At 43.8% G+C, this 18,583-nt stretch overlaps 15 non-coding genes across 15 annotated transcripts; all 15 read right to left on the bottom strand.

Moving 5' to 3' along the window:
* Window positions 1-375: 375 nt before the first annotated feature.
* Window positions 376-447, bottom strand: TRNAG-UCC (transfer RNA glycine (anticodon UCC)). The gene has a single exon. It is a non-coding gene; the product is annotated as a tRNA-Gly (tRNA).
* An 899-nt stretch (window positions 448-1,346) lies between these two features.
* On the bottom strand, window positions 1,347-1,418 carry TRNAG-UCC (transfer RNA glycine (anticodon UCC)). The gene has a single exon. It is a non-coding gene; the product is annotated as a tRNA-Gly (tRNA).
* A 1,512-nt stretch (window positions 1,419-2,930) lies between these two features.
* On the bottom strand, window positions 2,931-3,002 carry TRNAG-UCC (transfer RNA glycine (anticodon UCC)). The gene has a single exon. It is a non-coding gene; the product is annotated as a tRNA-Gly (tRNA).
* An 899-nt stretch (window positions 3,003-3,901) lies between these two features.
* TRNAG-UCC (transfer RNA glycine (anticodon UCC)) lies at window positions 3,902-3,973 on the bottom strand. Its single transcript has one exon. It is a non-coding gene; the product is annotated as a tRNA-Gly (tRNA).
* Window positions 3,974-5,485: 1,512 nt separating this feature from the next.
* On the bottom strand, window positions 5,486-5,557 carry TRNAG-UCC (transfer RNA glycine (anticodon UCC)). The gene has a single exon. It is a non-coding gene; the product is annotated as a tRNA-Gly (tRNA).
* An 899-nt stretch (window positions 5,558-6,456) lies between these two features.
* Window positions 6,457-6,528, bottom strand: TRNAG-UCC (transfer RNA glycine (anticodon UCC)). The gene has a single exon. It is a non-coding gene; the product is annotated as a tRNA-Gly (tRNA).
* A 1,512-nt stretch (window positions 6,529-8,040) lies between these two features.
* Window positions 8,041-8,112, bottom strand: TRNAG-UCC (transfer RNA glycine (anticodon UCC)). Its single transcript has one exon. It is a non-coding gene; the product is annotated as a tRNA-Gly (tRNA).
* Window positions 8,113-9,011: 899 nt separating this feature from the next.
* Window positions 9,012-9,083, bottom strand: TRNAG-UCC (transfer RNA glycine (anticodon UCC)). The gene has a single exon. It is a non-coding gene; the product is annotated as a tRNA-Gly (tRNA).
* A 1,512-nt stretch (window positions 9,084-10,595) lies between these two features.
* Window positions 10,596-10,667, bottom strand: TRNAG-UCC (transfer RNA glycine (anticodon UCC)). The gene has a single exon. It is a non-coding gene; the product is annotated as a tRNA-Gly (tRNA).
* An 899-nt stretch (window positions 10,668-11,566) lies between these two features.
* On the bottom strand, window positions 11,567-11,638 carry TRNAG-UCC (transfer RNA glycine (anticodon UCC)). Its single transcript has one exon. It is a non-coding gene; the product is annotated as a tRNA-Gly (tRNA).
* Window positions 11,639-13,150: 1,512 nt separating this feature from the next.
* TRNAG-UCC (transfer RNA glycine (anticodon UCC)) lies at window positions 13,151-13,222 on the bottom strand. Its single transcript has one exon. It is a non-coding gene; the product is annotated as a tRNA-Gly (tRNA).
* Window positions 13,223-14,121: 899 nt separating this feature from the next.
* Window positions 14,122-14,193, bottom strand: TRNAG-UCC (transfer RNA glycine (anticodon UCC)). Its single transcript has one exon. It is a non-coding gene; the product is annotated as a tRNA-Gly (tRNA).
* A 1,512-nt stretch (window positions 14,194-15,705) lies between these two features.
* TRNAG-UCC (transfer RNA glycine (anticodon UCC)) lies at window positions 15,706-15,777 on the bottom strand. The gene has a single exon. It is a non-coding gene; the product is annotated as a tRNA-Gly (tRNA).
* Window positions 15,778-16,676: 899 nt separating this feature from the next.
* On the bottom strand, window positions 16,677-16,748 carry TRNAG-UCC (transfer RNA glycine (anticodon UCC)). Its single transcript has one exon. It is a non-coding gene; the product is annotated as a tRNA-Gly (tRNA).
* Window positions 16,749-18,260: 1,512 nt separating this feature from the next.
* On the bottom strand, window positions 18,261-18,332 carry TRNAG-UCC (transfer RNA glycine (anticodon UCC)). The gene has a single exon. It is a non-coding gene; the product is annotated as a tRNA-Gly (tRNA).
* Between the last annotated feature and the right edge of the window lie 251 nt (window positions 18,333-18,583).

Raw genomic sequence — 18,583 nt, 5'->3', positions numbered from 1 at the left:
AAGTATGCAAAAATGTTACGGACTTTGGCCAGATTTATCGGTGGGTCTTGCATATTTTTTTCAGAGGCTAGAAATTGCCTAGAAATGCTTTTTAACATAGAGATGCTGGAGGTATAATGTCTGGTCGGGCCTCAGCCCTTTCATTGCCTGCCCAAAATAACATATTTATTACCAGCACATGTGAATGGCGACTCTGCTTTATGAAACTTATCATATATTAGGACAATGAATATAGCAGAAGGGGCGATTGAGATGTTTGCCTACGTATTTTTTAATTTCTATATATATGGCTGATTAATCTGTTCATGATATTTCCATTTTGTGACATGTTGAACTAAAATATATCCTGCTTGCAGAATACATAAGTATTTGCACTGCGTTGGCCGGGAATTGAACCCGGGTCAACTGCTTGGAAGGCAGCTATGCTCACCACTATACCACCAACGCCCTCTGTCATTTATGCTTATTATTGTGTCTCTTTACTTTCAAAGTAAAGGGTGGATCCTTTGACGATCCCTCTCTTGTATTTCAGCAGACACAGATAGTTGAGAAGTCTTTTCTCACATAGCTGGCGCAAGCTTGCGCTTTTCCTTTCTGGCAGCGTGGAAATGACAGCTTGGTCCTTGGAAGGAAAATAAAGCAAATTTAGCAGAGGATGGTTTCGATCCATCGACCTCTGGGTTATGGGCCCAGCACGCTTCCGCTGCGCCACTCTGCTCCTCTGTGAAAGTGTTCTCTTTATGCAGATGAGGAGCATTCAGTGGAGTGACGTGGGCGTTCGGGACGTGAGAGGACGTTGGACAGGAAACTATGCAAATTTGAAGCATCCAACCTTCCTGCTGTAGTCAGAGGCTCTTTCTATGGACATCTGCCTCTTGGATTCCTCTCAACTTGCCCTCTTATGAAACATTTTGTGAGCTGCAGTTACCTCCGATGGCTACAAGGTGGCGCTACATTCAGGTGAGAGCACAAGTATGCCCAAAATGTTAGTGACTTTTGCCAGATTTATCGGTGGATCTTGCATATTTTTTTCAGAGGCTAGATATTGCCTAGAAATGCTTTTTAACATAGAGATGCTGGAGTTATAATGTCTGGTCGGGCCTCAGCCCTTTCATTGTCTGCCCACTGTAACATATTTATTACCAGCACATGTGAGTGGTGACTCTGCTTTATGGAACTTATCATATATTAGGGCAATGAATATAGCAGAAGGGGCGATCGAGATGTTTGCCTACGTATTTGTTTATTTTTTTATATCTGGCTGATTAATCTGTTCATGATATTTCCATTTTGTGACATATTGCATTAAAATATATCCAGCTTGCAGAATATATAAGTATTTGTACTGCGTTGGCCGGGAATCGAACCCGGGTCAACTGCTTGGAAGGCAGCTATGCTCACCACTATACCACCAACGCCCTATGATCTGTATGCTCTCGGTTCTAAACATTACGACCCTGAGTGCAATGTCTATCTTGCACGAGCTTCAACGGTGCATTTGGTTTAGATACCAACATAAAAAGCAGTAGAAAGTTTTTAGCAGAGGGTAAGGAACTGGGATTGAAACCAAGGTCAAAGCTGTGCGGAAGAGAAGAATGGAAAGCAGTAGTACAAATAATAGATATGAACATATAGATGCAGCATGGGAAGCAAAGCAGGGAAGAGAAAGAGAGAACATTCCAGGAAATGCCCAGGAGATAGATAATAGCACAACTAAAAGGGAAGAATGAAATTCAAAGCATGCCCAGAAAAGTGTTTGAAGGTCCCACCAGTCATTTATGCTTATTATTGTGTGTCTTTACTTTCAAAGTACAGGGTGGATCCTTTTACGATCCCTCTCTTGTATTTCAGCAGACACAGATAGTTGAGAAGTCTTTTCTCACATAGCTGGCAAAAGCTTGCGCTTTTACTTGCTGGCAGCCTGGGAATGACAGCTTGGTCCTTGGAAGAAAAATCAAGCAAAATTAGCAGAGGATGGTTTCGATCCATCGACCTCTGGGTTATGGGCCCAGCACGCTTCCGATGCGCCACTCTGCTCCGTTGTGAAAGTGTTCTCTTTATGCAAATAAGGAGCATTCAGCAGAGTAGAGTGGGATTGGTCGGGCTCTCACCTCATTTGCCTAAGTATATCGCAAGGCATGCTGGGTGCAGAAAAACTTAATCTTCCCCTCTAACAATCAGTCATAACTGAAAGCCAGACACTCTCAGGCACTAGCCGTTTCAAACATTTATCAAGACAGCAGCTCTTGAACCCTCTATATCTCTCTCTGTGATACTAGCGCTAACATGCTCAGGATTTGGCTTTACCTGGGAGCCAGAGATCTACCCGGTGAGGGCTTGCCCGGTGTGAGGCTTTTGAGCGTTTGGGAGCGTTCGGGACGTTGGACAGGAAACTATGCAAATTTCAAGCATCCAACCTTCCTGCTGCAGTGAGAGGCTCTTTCCATGGACATCTGCCTCTTGGATTCCTCTCAACTTGCCTTCTGATAAAACATTTTGTGAGCTGCAGTTACCTTCGACAGCTACGAGGTGGCGCTACATTCAGGTCAGAGCACAAGTATGCAAAAATGTTACGGACTTTGGCCAGATTTATCGGTGGGTCTTGCATATTTTTTTCAGAGGCTAGAAATTGCCTAGAAATGCTTTTTAACATAGAGATGCTGGAGGTATAATGTCTGGTCGGGCCTCAGCCCTTTCATTGCCTGCCCAAAATAACATATTTATTACCAGCACATGTGAATGGCGACTCTGCTTTATGAAACTTATCATATATTAGGACAATGAATATAGCAGAAGGGGCGATTGAGATGTTTGCCTACGTATTTTTTAATTTCTATATATATGGCTGATTAATCTGTTCATGATATTTCCATTTTGTGACATGTTGAACTAAAATATATCCTGCTTGCAGAATACATAAGTATTTGCACTGCGTTGGCCGGGAATCGAACCCGGGTCAACTGCTTGGAAGGCAGCTATGCTCACCACTATACCACCAATGCCCTCTGTCATTTATGCTTATTATTGTGTCTCTTTACTTTCAAAGTAAAGGGTGGATCCTTTGACGATCCCTCTCTTGTATTTCAGCAGACACAGATAGTTGAGAAGTCTTTTCTCACATAGCTGGCGCAAGCTTGCGCTTTTCCTTTCTGGCAGCGTGGAAATGACAGCTTGGTCCTTGGAAGGAAAATAAAGCAAATTTAGCAGAGGATGGTTTCGATCCATCGACCTCTGGGTTATGGGCCCAGCACGCTTCCGCTGCGCCACTCTGCTCCTCTGTGAAAGTGTTCTCTTTATGCAGATGAGGAGCATTCAGTGGAGTGACGTGGGCGTTCGGGACGTGAGAGGACGTTGGACAGGAAACTATGCAAATTTGAAGCATCCAACCTTCCTGCTGTAGTCAGAGGCTCTTTCTATGGACATCTGCCTCTTGGATTCCTCTCAACTTGCCCTCTTATGAAACATTTTGTGAGCTGCAGTTACCTCCGATGGCTACAAGGTGGCGCTACATTCAGGTGAGAGCACAAGTATGCCCAAAATGTTAGTGACTTTTGCCAGATTTATCGGTGGATCTTGCATATTTTTTTCAGAGGCTAGATATTGCCTAGAAATGCTTTTTAACATAGAGATGCTGGAGTTATAATGTCTGGTCGGGCCTCAGCCCTTTCATTGTCTGCCCACTGTAACATATTTATTACCAGCACATGTGAGTGGTGACTCTGCTTTATGGAACTTATCATATATTAGGGCAATGAATATAGCAGAAGGGGCGATCGAGATGTTTGCCTACGTATTTGTTTATTTTTTTATATCTGGCTGATTAATCTGTTCATGATATTTCCATTTTGTGACATATTGCATTAAAATATATCCAGCTTGCAGAATATATAAGTATTTGTACTGCGTTGGCCGGGAATCGAACCCGGGTCAACTGCTTGGAAGGCAGCTATGCTCACCACTATACCACCAACGCCCTATGATCTGTATGCTCTCGGTTCTAAACATTACGACCCTGAGTGCAATGTCTATCTTGCACCAGCTTCAACGGTGCATTTGGTTTAGATACCAACATGAAAAGCAGTAGAAAGTTTTTAGCAGAGGGTAAGGAACTGGGATTGAAACCAAGGTCAAAGCTGTGCGGAAGAGAAGAATGGAAAGCAGTAGTACAAATAATAGATATGAACATATAGATGCAGCATGGGAAGCAAAGCAGGGAAGAGAAAGAGAGAACATTCCAGGAAATGCCCAGGAGATAGATAATAGCACAACTAAAAGGGAAGAATGAAATTCAAAGCATGCCCAGAAAAGTGTTTGAAGGTCCCACCAGTCATTTATGCTTATTATTGTGTGTCTTTACTTTCAAAGTACAGGGTGGATCCTTTTACGATCCCTCTCTTGTATTTCAGCAGACACAGATAGTTGAGAAGTCTTTTCTCACATAGCTGGCAAAAGCTTGCGCTTTTACTTGCTGGCAGCCTGGGAATGACAGCTTGGTCCTTGGAAGAAAAATCAAGCAAAATTAGCAGAGGATGGTTTCGATCCATCGACCTCTGGGTTATGGGCCCAGCACGCTTCCGCTGCGCCACTCTGCTCTGTTGTGAAAGTGTTCTCTTTATGCAAATAAGGAGCATTCAGCAGAGTAGAGTGGGATTGGTCGGGCTCTCACCTCATTTGCCTAAGTATATCGCAAGGCATGCTGGGTGCAGAAAAACTTAATCTTCCCCTCTAACAATCAGTCATAACTGAAAGCCAGACACTCTCAGGCACTAGCCGTTTCAAACATTTATCAAGACAGCAGCTCTTGAACCCTCTATATCTCTCTCTGTGATACTAGCGCTAACATGCTCAGGATTTGGCTTTACCTGGGAGCCAGAGATCTACCCGGTGAGGGCTTGCCCGGTGTGAGGCTTTTGAGCGTTTGGGAGCGTTCGGGACGTTGGACAGGAAACTATGCAAATTTCAAGCATCCAACCTTCCTGCTGCAGTGAGAGGCTCTTTCCATGGACATCTGCCTCTTGGATTCCTCTCAACTTGCCTTCTGATAAAACATTTTGTGAGCTGCAGTTACCTTCGACAGCTACGAGGTGGCGCTACATTCAGGTCAGAGCACAAGTATGCAAAAATGTTACGGACTTTGGCCAGATTTATCGGTGGGTCTTGCATATTTTTTTCAGAGGCTAGAAATTGCCTAGAAATGCTTTTTAACATAGAGATGCTGGAGGTATAATGTCTGGTCGGGCCTCAGCCCTTTCATTGCCTGCCCAAAATAACATATTTATTACCAGCACATGTGAATGGCGACTCTGCTTTATGAAACTTATCATATATTAGGACAATGAATATAGCAGAAGGGGCGATTGAGATGTTTGCCTACGTATTTTTTAATTTCTATATATATGGCTGATTAATCTGTTCATGATATTTCCATTTTGTGACATGTTGAACTAAAATATATCCTGCTTGCAGAATACATAAGTATTTGCACTGCGTTGGCCGGGAATCGAACCCGGGTCAACTGCTTGGAAGGCAGCTATGCTCACCACTATACCACCAACGCCCTCTGTCATTTATGCTTATTATTGTGTCTCTTTACTTTCAAAGTAAAGGGTGGATCCTTTGACGATCCCTCTCTTGTATTTCAGCAGACACAGATAGTTGAGAAGTCTTTTCTCACATAGCTGGCGCAAGCTTGCGCTTTTCCTTTCTGGCAGCGTGGAAATGACAGCTTGGTCCTTGGAAGGAAAATAAAGCAAATTTAGCAGAGGATGGTTTCGATCCATCGACCTCTGGGTTATGGGCCCAGCACGCTTCCGCTGCGCCACTCTGCTCCTCTGTGAAAGTGTTCTCTTTATGCAGATGAGGAGCATTCAGTGGAGTGACGTGGGCGTTCGGGACGTGAGAGGACGTTGGACAGGAAACTATGCAAATTTGAAGCATCCAACCTTCCTGCTGTAGTCAGAGGCTCTTTCTATGGACATCTGCCTCTTGGATTCCTCTCAACTTGCCCTCTTATGAAACATTTTGTGAGCTGCAGTTACCTCCGATGGCTACAAGGTGGCGCTACATTCAGGTGAGAGCACAAGTATGCCCAAAATGTTAGTGACTTTTGCCAGATTTATCGGTGGATCTTGCATATTTTTTTCAGAGGCTAGATATTGCCTAGAAATGCTTTTTAACATAGAGATGCTGGAGTTATAATGTCTGGTCGGGCCTCAGCCCTTTCATTGTCTGCCCACTGTAACATATTTATTACCAGCACATGTGAGTGGTGACTCTGCTTTATGGAACTTATCATATATTAGGGCAATGAATATAGCAGAAGGGGCGATCGAGATGTTTGCCTACGTATTTGTTTATTTTTTTATATCTGGCTGATTAATCTGTTCATGATATTTCCATTTTGTGACATATTGCATTAAAATATATCCAGCTTGCAGAATATATAAGTATTTGTACTGCGTTGGCCGGGAATCGAACCCGGGTCAACTGCTTGGAAGGCAGCTATGCTCACCACTATACCACCAACGCCCTATGATCTGTATGCTCTCGGTTCTAAACATTACGACCCTGAGTGCAATGTCTATCTTGCACCAGCTTCAACGGTGCATTTGGTTTAGATACCAACATGAAAAGCAGTAGAAAGTTTTTAGCAGAGGGTAAGGAACTGGGATTGAAACCAAGGTCAAAGCTGTGCGGAAGAGAAGAATGGAAAGCAGTAGTACAAATAATAGATATGAACATATAGATGCAGCATGGGAAGCAAAGCAGGGAAGAGAAAGAGAGAACATTCCAGGAAATGCCCAGGAGATAGATAATAGCACAACTAAAAGGGAAGAATGAAATTCAAAGCATGCCCAGAAAAGTGTTTGAAGGTCCCACCAGTCATTTATGCTTATTATTGTGTGTCTTTACTTTCAAAGTACAGGGTGGATCCTTTTACGATCCCTCTCTTGTATTTCAGCAGACACAGATAGTTGAGAAGTCTTTTCTCACATAGCTGGCAAAAGCTTGCGCTTTTACTTGCTGGCAGCCTGGGAATGACAGCTTGGTCCTTGGAAGAAAAATCAAGCAAAATTAGCAGAGGATGGTTTCGATCCATCGACCTCTGGGTTATGGGCCCAGCACGCTTCCGCTGCGCCACTCTGCTCCGTTGTGAAAGTGTTCTCTTTATGCAAATAAGGAGCATTCAGCAGACTAGAGTGGGATTGGTCGGGCTCTCACCTCATTTGCCTAAGTATATCACAAGGCATGCTGGGTGCAGAAAAACTTAATCTTCCCCTCTCACAATCAGTCATAACTGAAAGCCAGACACTCTCAGGCACTAGCCGTTTCAAACATTTATCAAGACAGCAGCTCTTGAACCCTCTATATCTCTCTCTGTGATACTAGCGCTAACATGCTCAGGATTTGGCTTTACCTGGGAGCCAGAGATCTACCCGGTGAGGGCTTGCCCGGTGTGAGGCTTTGGAGCGTTTGGGAGCGTTCGGGACGTTGGACAGGAAACTATGCAAATTTCAAGCATCCAACCTTCCTGCTGCAGTGAGAGGCTCTTTCCATGGACATCTGCCTCTTGGATTCCTCTCAACTTGCCTTCTGATAAAACATTTTGTGAGCTGCAGTTACCTTCGACAGCTACGAGGTGGCGCTACATTCAGGTCAGAGCACAAGTATGCAAAAATGTTACGGACTTTGGCCAGATTTATCGGTGGGTCTTGCATATTTTTTTCAGAGGCTAGAAATTGCCTAGAAATGCTTTTTAACATAGAGATGCTGGAGGTATAATGTCTGGTCGGGCCTCAGCCCTTTCATTGCCTGCCCAAAATAACATATTTATTACCAGCACATGTGAATGGCGACTCTGCTTTATGAAACTTATCATATATTAGGACAATGAATATAGCAGAAGGGGCGATTGAGATGTTTGCCTACGTATTTTTTAATTTCTATATATATGGCTGATTAATCTGTTCATGATATTTCCATTTTGTGACATGTTGAACTAAAATATATCCTGCTTGCAGAATACATAAGTATTTGCACTGCGTTGGCCGGGAATCGAACCCGGGTCAACTGCATGGAAGGCAGCTATGCTCACCACTATACCACCAACGCCCTCTGTCATTTATGCTTATTATTGTGTCTCTTTACTTTCAAAGTAAAGGGTGGATCCTTTGACGATCCCTCTCTTGTATTTCAGCAGACACAGATAGTTGAGAAGTCTTTTCTCACATAGCTGGCGCAAGCTTGCGCTTTTCCTTTCTGGCAGCGTGGAAATGACAGCTTGGTCCTTGGAAGGAAAATAAAGCAAATTTAGCAGAGGATGGTTTCGATCCATCGACCTCTGGGTTATGGGCCCAGCACGCTTCCGCTGCGCCACTCTGCTCCTCTGTGAAAGTGTTCTCTTTATGCAGATGAGGAGCATTCAGTGGAGTGACGTGGGCGTTCGGGACGTGAGAGGACGTTGGACAGGAAACTATGCAAATTTGAAGCATCCAACCTTCCTGCTGTAGTCAGAGGCTCTTTCTATGGACATCTGCCTCTTGGATTCCTCTCAACTTGCCCTCTTATGAAACATTTTGTGAGCTGCAGTTACCTCCGATGGCTACAAGGTGGCGCTACATTCAGGTGAGAGCACAAGTATGCCCAAAATGTTAGTGACTTTTGCCAGATTTATCGGTGGATCTTGCATATTTTTTTCAGAGGCTAGATATTGCCTAGAAATGCTTTTTAACATAGAGATGCTGGAGTTATAATGTCTGGTCGGGCCTCAGCCCTTTCATTGTCTGCCCACTGTAACATATTTATTACCAGCACATGTGAGTGGTGACTCTGCTTTATGGAACTTATCATATATTAGGGCAATGAATATAGCAGAAGGGGCGATCGAGATGTTTGCCTACGTATTTGTTTATTTTTTTATATCTGGCTGATTAATCTGTTCATGATATTTCCATTTTGTGACATATTGCATTAAAATATATCCAGCTTGCAGAATATATAAGTATTTGTACTGCGTTGGCCGGGAATCGAACCCGGGTCAACTGCTTGGAAGGCAGCTATGCTCCCCACTATACCACCAACGCCCTATGATCTGTATGCTCTCGGTTCTAAACATTACGACCCTGAGTGCAATGTCTATCTTGCACCAGCTTCAACGGTGCATTTGGTTTAGATACCAACATGAAAAGCAGTAGAAAGTTTTTAGCAGAGGGTAAGGAACTGGGATTGAAACCAAGGTCAAAGCTGTGCGGAAGAGAAGAATGGAAAGCAGTAGTACAAATAATAGATATGAACATATAGATGCAGCATGGGAAGCAAAGCAGGGAAGAGAAAGAGAGAACATTCCAGGAAATGCCCAGGAGATAGATAATAGCACAACTAAAAGGGAAGAATGAAATTCAAAGCATGCCCAGAAAAGTGTTTGAAGGTCCCACCAGTCATTTATGCTTATTATTGTGTGTCTTTACTTTCAAAGTACAGGGTGGATCCTTTTACGATCCCTCTCTTGTATTTCAGCAGACACAGATAGTTGAGAAGTCTTTTCTCACATAGCTGGCAAAAGCTTGCGCTTTTACTTGCTGGCAGCCTGGGAATGACAGCTTGGTCCTTGGAAGAAAAATCAAGCAAAATTAGCAGAGGATGGTTTCGATCCATCGACCTCTGGGTTATGGGCCCAGCACGCTTCCGCTGCGCCACTCTGCTCCGTTGTGAAAGTGTTCTCTTTATGCAAATAAGGAGCATTCAGCAGAGTAGAGTGGGATTGGTCGGGCTCTCACCTCATTTGCCTAAGTATATCGCAAGGCATGCTGGGTGCAGAAAAACTTAATCTTCCCCTCTCACAATCAGTCATAACTGAAAGCCAGACACTCTCAGGCACTAGCCGTTTCAAACATTTATCAAGACAGCAGCTCTTGAACCCTCTATATCTCTCTCTGTGATACTAGCGCTAACATGCTCAGGATTTGGCTTTACCTGGGAGCCAGAGATCTACCCGGTGAGGGCTTGCCCGGTGTGAGGCTTTTGAGCGTTTGGGAGCGTTGTGGACGTTGGACAGGAAACTATGCAAATTTCAAGCATCCAACCTTCCTGCTGCAGTGAGAGGCTCTTTCCATGGACATCTGCCTCTTGGATTCCTCTCAACTTGCCTTCTGATAAAACATTTTGTGAGCTGCAGTTACCTTCGACAGCTACGAGGTGGCGCTACATTCAGGTCAGAGCACAAGTATGCAAAAATGTTACGGACTTTGGCCAGATTTATCGGTGGGTCTTGCATATTTTTTTCAGAGGCTAGAAATTGCCTAGAAATGCTTTTTAACATAGAGATGCTGGAGGTATAATGTCTGGTCGGGCCTCAGCCCTTTCATTGCCTGCCCAAAATAACATATTTATTACCAGCACATGTGAATGGCGACTCTGCTTTATGAAACTTATCATATATTAGGACAATGAATATAGCAGAAGGGGCGATTGAGATGTTTGCCTACGTATTTTTTAATTTCTATATATATGGCTGATTAATCTGTTCATGATATTTCCATTTTGTGACATGTTGAACTAAAATATATCCTGCTTGCAGAATACATAAGTATTTGCACTGCGTTGGCCGGGAATCGAACCCGGGTCAACTGCTTGGAAGGCAGCTATGCTCACCACTATACCACCAACGCCCTCTGTCATTTATGCTTATTATTGTGTCTCTTTACTTTCAAAGTAAAGGGTGGATCCTTTGACGATCCCTCTCTTGTATTTCAGCAGACACAGATAGTTGAGAAGTCTTTTCTCACATAGCTGGCGCAAGCTTGCGCTTTTCCTTTCTGGCAGCGTGGAAATGACAGCTTGGTCCTTGGAAGGAAAATAAAGCAAATTTAGCAGAGGATGGTTTCGATCCATCGACCTCTGGGTTATGGGCCCAGCACGCTTCCGCTGCGCCACTCTGCTCCTCTGTGAAAGTGTTCTCTTTATGCAGATGAGGAGCATTCAGTGGAGTGACGTGGGCGTTCGGGACGTGAGAGGACGTTGGACAGGAAACTATGCAAATTTGAAGCATCCAACCTTCCTGCTGTAGTCAGAGGCTCTTTCTATGGACATCTGTCTCTTGGATTCCTCTCAACTTGCCCTCTTATGAAACATTTTGTGAGCTGCAGTTACCTCCGATGGCTACAAGGTGGCGCTACATTCAGGTGAGAGCACAAGTATGCCCAAAATGTTAGTGACTTTTGCCAGATTTATCGGTGGATCTTGCATATTTTTTTCAGAGGCTAGATATTGCCTAGAAATGCTTTTTAACATAGAGATGCTGGAGTTATAATGTCTGGTCGGGCCTCAGCCCTTTCATTGTCTGCCCACTGTAACATATTTATTACCAGCACATGTGAGTGGTGACTCTGCTTTATGGAACTTATCATATATTAGGGCAATGAATATAGCAGAAGGGGCGATCGAGATGTTTGCCTACGTATTTGTTTATTTTTTTATATCTGGCTGATTAATCTGTTCATGATATTTCCATTTTGTGACATATTGCATTAAAATATATCCAGCTTGCAGAATATATAAGTATTTGTACTGCGTTGGCCGGGAATCGAACCCGGGTCAACTGCTTGGAAGGCAGCTATGCTCACCACTATACCACCAACGCCCTATGATCTGTATGCTCTCGGTTCTAAACATTACGACCCTGAGTGCAATGTCTATCTTGCACCAGCTTCAACGGTGCATTTGGTTTAGATACCAACATGAAAAGCAGTAGAAAGTTTTTAGCAGAGGGTAAGGAACTGGGATTGAAACCAAGGTCAAAGCTGTGCGGAAGAGAAGAATGGAAAGCAGTAGTACAAATAATAGATATGAACATATAGATGCAGCATGGGAAGCAAAGCAGGGAAGAGAAAGAGAGAACATTCCAGGAAATGCCCAGGAGATAGATAATAGCACAACTAAAAGGGAAGAATGAAATTCAAAGCATGCCCAGAAAAGTGTTTGAAGGTCCCACCAGTCATTTATGCTTATTATTGTGTGTCTTTACTTTCAAAGTACAGGGTGGATCCTTTTACGATCCCTCTCTTGTATTTCAGCAGACACAGATAGTTGAGAAGTCTTTTCTCACATAGCTGGCAAAAGCTTGCGCTTTTACTTGCTGGCAGCCTGGGAATGACAGCTTGGTCCTTGGAAGAAAAATCAAGCAAAATTAGCAGAGGATGGTTTCGATCCATCGACCTCTGGGTTATGGGCCCAGCACGCTTCCGCTGCGCCACTCTGCTCCGTTGTGAAAGTGTTCTCTTTATGCAAATAAGGAGCATTCAGCAGAGTAGAGTGGGATTGGTCGGGCTCTCACCTCATTTGCCTAAGTATATCGCAAGGCATGCTGGGTGCAGAAAAACGTAATCTTCCCCTCTAACAATCAGTCATAACTGAAAGCCAGACACTCTCAGGCACTAGCCGTTTCAAACATTTATCAAGACAGCAGCTCTTGAACCCTCTATATCTCTCTCTGTGATACTAGCGCTAACATGCTCAGGATTTGGCTTTACCTGGGAGCCAGAGATCTACCCGGTGAGGGCTTGCCCGGTGTGAGGCTTTTGAGCGTTTGGGAGCGTTCGGGACGTTGGACAGGAAACTATGCAAATTTCAAGCATCCAACCTTCCTGCTGCAGTGAGAGGCTCTTTCCATGGACATCTGCCTCTTGGATTCCTCTCAACTTGCCTTCTGATAAAACATTTTGTGAGCTGCAGTTACCTTTGACAGCTACGAGGTGGCGCTACATTCAGGTCAGAGCACAAGTATGCAAAAATGTTACGGACTTTGGCCAGATTTATCGGTGGGTCTTGCATATTTTTTTCAGAGGCTAGAAATTGCCTAGAAATGCTTTTTAACATAGAGATGCTGGAGGTATAATGTCTGGTCGGGCCTCAGCCCTTTCATTGCCTGCCCAAAATAACATATTTATTACCAGCACATGTGAATGGCGACTCTGCTTTATGAAACTTATCATATATTAGGACAATGAATATAGCAGAAGGGGCGATTGAGATGTTTGCCTACGTATTTTTTAATTTCTATATATATGGCTGATTAATCTGTTCATGATATTTCCATTTTGTGACATGTTGAACTAAAATATATCCTGCTTGCAGAATACATAAGTATTTGCACTGCGTTGGCCGGGAATTGAACCCGGGTCAACTGCTTGGAAGGCAGCTATGCTCACCACTATACCACCAACGCCCTCTGTCATTTATGCTTATTATTGTGTCTCTTTACTTTCAAAGTAAAGGGTGGATCCTTTGACGATCCCTCTCTTGTATTTCAGCAGACACAGATAGTTGAGAAGTCTTTTCTCACATAGCTGGCGCAAGCTTGCGCTTTTCCTTTCTGGCAGCGTGGAAATGACAGCTTGGTCCTTGGAAGGAAAATAAAGCAAATTTAGCAGAGGATGGTTTCGATCCATCGACCTCTGGGTTATGGGCCCAGCACGCTTCCGCTGCGCCACTCTGCTCCTCTGTGAAAGTGTTCTCTTTATGCAGATGAGGAGCATTCAGTGGAGTGACGTGGGCGTTCGGGACGTGAGAGGACGTTGGACAGGAAACTATGCAAATTTGAAGCATCCAACCTTCCTGCTGTAGTCAGAGGCTCTTTCTATGGACATCTGCCTCTTGGATTCCTCTCAACTTGCCCTCTTATGAAACATTTTGTGAGCTGCAGTTACCTCCGATGGCTACAAGGTGGCGCTACATTCAGGTGAGAGCACAAGTATGCCCAAAATGTTAGTGACTTTTGCCAGATTTATCGGTGGATCTTGCATATTTTTTTCAGAGGCTAGATATTGCCTAGAAATGCTTTTTAACATAGAGATGCTGGAGTTATAATGTCTGGTCGGGCCTCAGCCCTTTCATTGTCTGCCCACTGTAACATATTTATTACCAGCACATGTGAGTGGTGACTCTGCTTTATGGAACTTATCATATATTAGGGCAATGAATATAGCAGAAGGGGCGATCGAGATGTTTGCCTACGTATTTGTTTATTTTTTTATATCTGGCTGATTAATCTGTTCATGATATTTCCATTTTGTGACATATTGCATTAAAATATATCCAGCTTGCAGAATATATAAGTATTTGTACTGCGTTGGCCGGGAATCGAACCCGGGTCAACTGCTTGGAAGGCAGCTATGCTCACCACTATACCACCAACGCCCTATGATCTGTATGCTCTCGGTTCTAAACATTACGACCCTGAGTGCAATGTCTATCTTGCACGAGCTTCAACGGTGCATTTGGTTTAGATACCAACATAAAAAGCAGTAGAAAGTTTTTAGCAGAGGGTAAGGAACTGGGATTGAAACCAAGGTCAAAGCTGTGCGGAAGAGAAGAATGGAAAGCAGTAGTACAAATAATAGATATGAACATATAGATGCAGCATGGGAAGCAAAGCAGGGAAGAGAAAGAGAGAACATTCCAGGAAATGCCCAGGAGATAGATAATAGCACAACTAAAAGGGAAGAATGAAATTCAAAGCATGCCCAGAAAAGTGTTTGAAGGTCCCACCAGTCATTTATGCTTATTATTGTGTGTCTTTACTTTCAAAGTACAGGGTGGATCCTTTTACGATCCCTCTCTTGTATTTCAGCAGACACAGATAGTTGAGAAGTCTTTTCTCACATAGCTGGCAAAAGCTTGCGCTTTTACTTGCTGGCAGCCTGGGAATGACAGCTTGGTCCTTGGAAGAAAAATCAAGCAAAATTAGCAGAGGATGGTTTCGATCCATCGACCTCTGGGTTATGGGCCCAGCACGCTTCCGATGCGCCACTCTGCTCCGTTGTGAAAGTGTTCTCTTTATGCAAATAAGGAGCATTCAGCAGAGTAGAGTGGGATTGGTCGGGCTCTCACCTCATTTGCCTAAGTATATCGCAAGGCATGCTGGGTGCAGAAAAACTTAATCTTCCCCTCTAACAATCAGTCATAACTGAAAGCCAGACACTCTCAGGCACTAGCCGTTTCAAACATTTATCAAGACAGCAGCTCTTGAACCCTCTATATCTCTCTCTGTGATACTAGCGCTAACATGCTCAGGATTTGGCTTTACCTGGGAGCCAGAGATCTACCCGGTGAGGGCTTGCCCGGTGTGAGGCTTTTGAGCGTTTGGGAGCGTTCGGGACGTTGGACAGGAAACTATGCAAATTTCAAGCATCCAACCTTCCTGCTGCAGTGAGAGGCTCTTTCCATGGACATCTGCCTCTTGGATTCCTCTCAACTTGCCTTCTGATAAAACATTTTGTGAGCTGCAGTTACCTTCGACAGCTACGAGGTGGCGCTACATTCAGGTCAGAGCACAAGTATGCAAAAATGTTACGGACTTTGGCCAGATTTATCGGTGGGTCTTGCATATTTTTTTCAGAGGCTAGAAATTGCCTAGAAATGCTTTTTAACATAGAGATGCTGGAGGTATAATGTCTGGTCGGGCCTCAGCCCTTTCATTGCCTGCCCAAAATAACATATTTATTACCAGCACATGTGAATGGCGACTCTGCTTTATGAAACTTATCATATATTAGGACAATGAATATAGCAGAAGGGGCGATTGAGATGTTTGCCTACGTATTTTTTAATTTCTATATATATGGCTGATTAATCTGTTCATGATATTTCCATTTTGTGACATGTTGAACTAAAATATATCCTGCTTGCAGAATACATAAGTATTTGCACTGCGTTGGCCGGGAATCGAACCCGGGTCAACTGCATGGAAGGCAGCTATGCTCACCACTATACCACCAACGCCCTCTGTCATTTATGCTTATTATTGTGTCTCTTTACTTTCAAAGTAAAGGGTGGATCCTTTGACGATCCCTCTCTTGTATTTCAGCAGACACAGATAGTTGAGAAGTCTTTTCTCACATAGCTGGCGCAAGCTTGCGCTTTTCCTTTCTGGCAGCGTGGAAATGACAGCTTGGTCCTTGGAAGGAAAATAAAGCAAATTTAGCAGAGGATGGTTTCGATCCATCGACCTCTGGGTTATGGGCCCAGCACGCTTCCGCTGCGCCACTCTGCTCCTCTGTGAAAGTGTTCTCTTTATGCAGATGAGGAGCATTCAGTGGAGTGACGTGGGCGTTCGGGACGTGAGAGGACGTTGGACAGGAAACTATGCAAATTTGAAGCATCCAACCTTCCTGCTGTAGTCAGAGGCTCTTTCTATGGACATCTGCCTCTTGGATTCCTCTCAACTTGCCCTCTTATGAAACATTTTGTGAGCTGCAGTTACCTCCGATGGCTACAAGGTGGCGCTACATTCAGGTGAGAGCACAAGTATGCCCAAAATGTTAGTGACTTTTGCCAGATTTATCGGTGGATCTTGCATATTTTTTTCAGAGGCTAGATATTGCCTAGAAATGCTTTTTAACATAGAGATGCTGGAGTTATAATGTCTGGTCGGGCCTCAGCCCTTTCATTGTCTGCCCACTGTAACATATTTATTACCAGCACATGTGAGTGGTGACTCTGCTTTATGGAACTTATCATATATTAGGGCAATGAATATAGCAGAAGGGGCGATCGAGATGTTTGCCTACGTATTTGTTTATTTTTTTATATCTGGCTGATTAATCTGTTCATGATATTTCCATTTTGTGACATATTGCATTAAAATATATCCAGCTTGCAGAATATATAAGTATTTGTACTGCGTTGGCCGGGAATCGAACCCGGGTCAACTGCTTGGAAGGCAGCTATGCTCACCACTATACCACCAACGCCCTATGATCTGTATGCTCTCGGTTCTAAACATTACGACCCTGAGTGCAATGTCTATCTTGCACCAGCTTCAACGGTGCATTTGGTTTAGATACCAACATAAAAAGCAGTAGAAAGTTTTTAGCAGAGGGTAAGGAACTGGGATTGAAACCAAGGTCAAAGCTGTGCGGAAGAGAAGAATGGAAAGCAGTAGTACAAATAATAGATATGAACATATAGATGCAGCATGGGAAGCAAAGCAGGGAAGAGAAAGAGAGAACATTCCAGGAAATGCCCAGGAGATAGATAATAGCACAACTAAAAGGGAAGAATGAAATTCAAAGCATGCCCAGAAAAGTGTTTGAAGGTCCCACCAGTCATTTATGCTTATTATTGTGTGTCTTTACTTTCAAAGTACAGGGTGGATCCTTTTACGATCCCTCTCTTGTATTTCAGCAGACACAGATAGTTGAGAAGTCTTTTCTCACATAGCTGGCAAAAGCTTGCGCTTTTACTTGCTGGCAGCCTGGGAATGACAGCTTGGTCCTTGGAAGAAAAATCAAGCAAAATTAGCAGAGGATGGTTTCGATCCATCGACCTCTGGGTTATGGGCCCAGCACGCTTCCGCTGCGCCACTCTGCTCCGTTGTGAAAGTGTTCTCTTTATGCAAATAAGGAGCATTCAGCAGAGTAGAGTGGGATTGGTCGGGCTCTCACCTCATTTGCCTAAGTATATCGCAAGGCATGCTGGGTGCAGAAAAACTTAATCTTCCCCTCTAACAATCAGTCATAACTGAAAGCCAGACACTCTCAGGCACTAGCCGTTTCAAACATTTATCAAGACAGCAGCTCTTGAACCCTCTATATCTCTCTCTGTGATACTAGCGCTAACATGCTCAGGATTTGGCTTTACCTGGGAGCCAGAGATCTACCCGGTGAGGGCTTGCCCGGTGTGAGGCTTTTGAGCGTTTGGGAGCGTTCGGGACGTTGGACAGGAAACTATGCAAATTTCAAGCATCCAACCTTCCTGCTGCAGTGAGAGGCTCTTTCCATGGACATCTGCCTCTTGGATTCCTCTCAACTTGCCTTCTGATAAAACATTTTGTGAGCTGCAGTTACCTTCGACAGCTACGAGGTGGCGCTACATTCAGGTCAGAGCACAAGTATGCAAAAATGTTACGGACTTTGGCCAGATTTATCGGTGGGTCTTGCATATTTTTTTCAGAGGCTAGAAATTGCCTAGAAATGCTTTTTAACATAGAGATGCTGGAGGTATAATGTCTGGTCGGGCCTCAGCCCTTTCATTGCCTGCCCAAAATAACATATTTATTACCAGCACATGTGAATGGCGACTCTGCTTTATGAAACTTATCATATATTAGGACAATGAATATAGCAGAAGGGGCGATTGAGATGTTTGCCTACGTATTTTTTAATTTCTATATATATGGCTGATTAATCTGTTCATGATATTTCCATTTTGTGACATGTTGAACTAAAATATATCCTGCTTGCAGAATACATAAGTATTTGCACTGCGTTGGCCGGGAATCGAACCCGGGTCAACTGCATGGAAGGCAGCTATGCTCACCACTATACCACCAACGCCCTCTGTCATTTATGCTTATTATTGTGTCTCTTTACTTTCAAAGTAAAGGGTGGATCCTTTGACGATCCCTCTCTTGTATTTCAGCAGACACAGATAGTTGAGAAGTCTTTTCTCACATAGCTGGCGCAAGCTTGCGCTTTTCCTTTCTGGCAGCGTGGAAATGACAGCTTGGTCCTTGGAAGGAAAATAAAGCAAATTTAGCAGAGGATGGTTTCGATCCATCGACCTCTGGGTTATGGGCCCAGCACGC

Source organism: Lissotriton helveticus, chromosome 11 (genome assembly GCF_964261635.1).
Source record: "Lissotriton helveticus chromosome 11, aLisHel1.1, whole genome shotgun sequence".
Lineage (NCBI taxonomy): Eukaryota > Metazoa > Chordata > Amphibia > Caudata > Salamandridae > Lissotriton > Lissotriton helveticus.
Note: the sequence above shows the minus strand (reverse complement) of the source record. Positions and strands in the feature narration are given on the sequence as shown.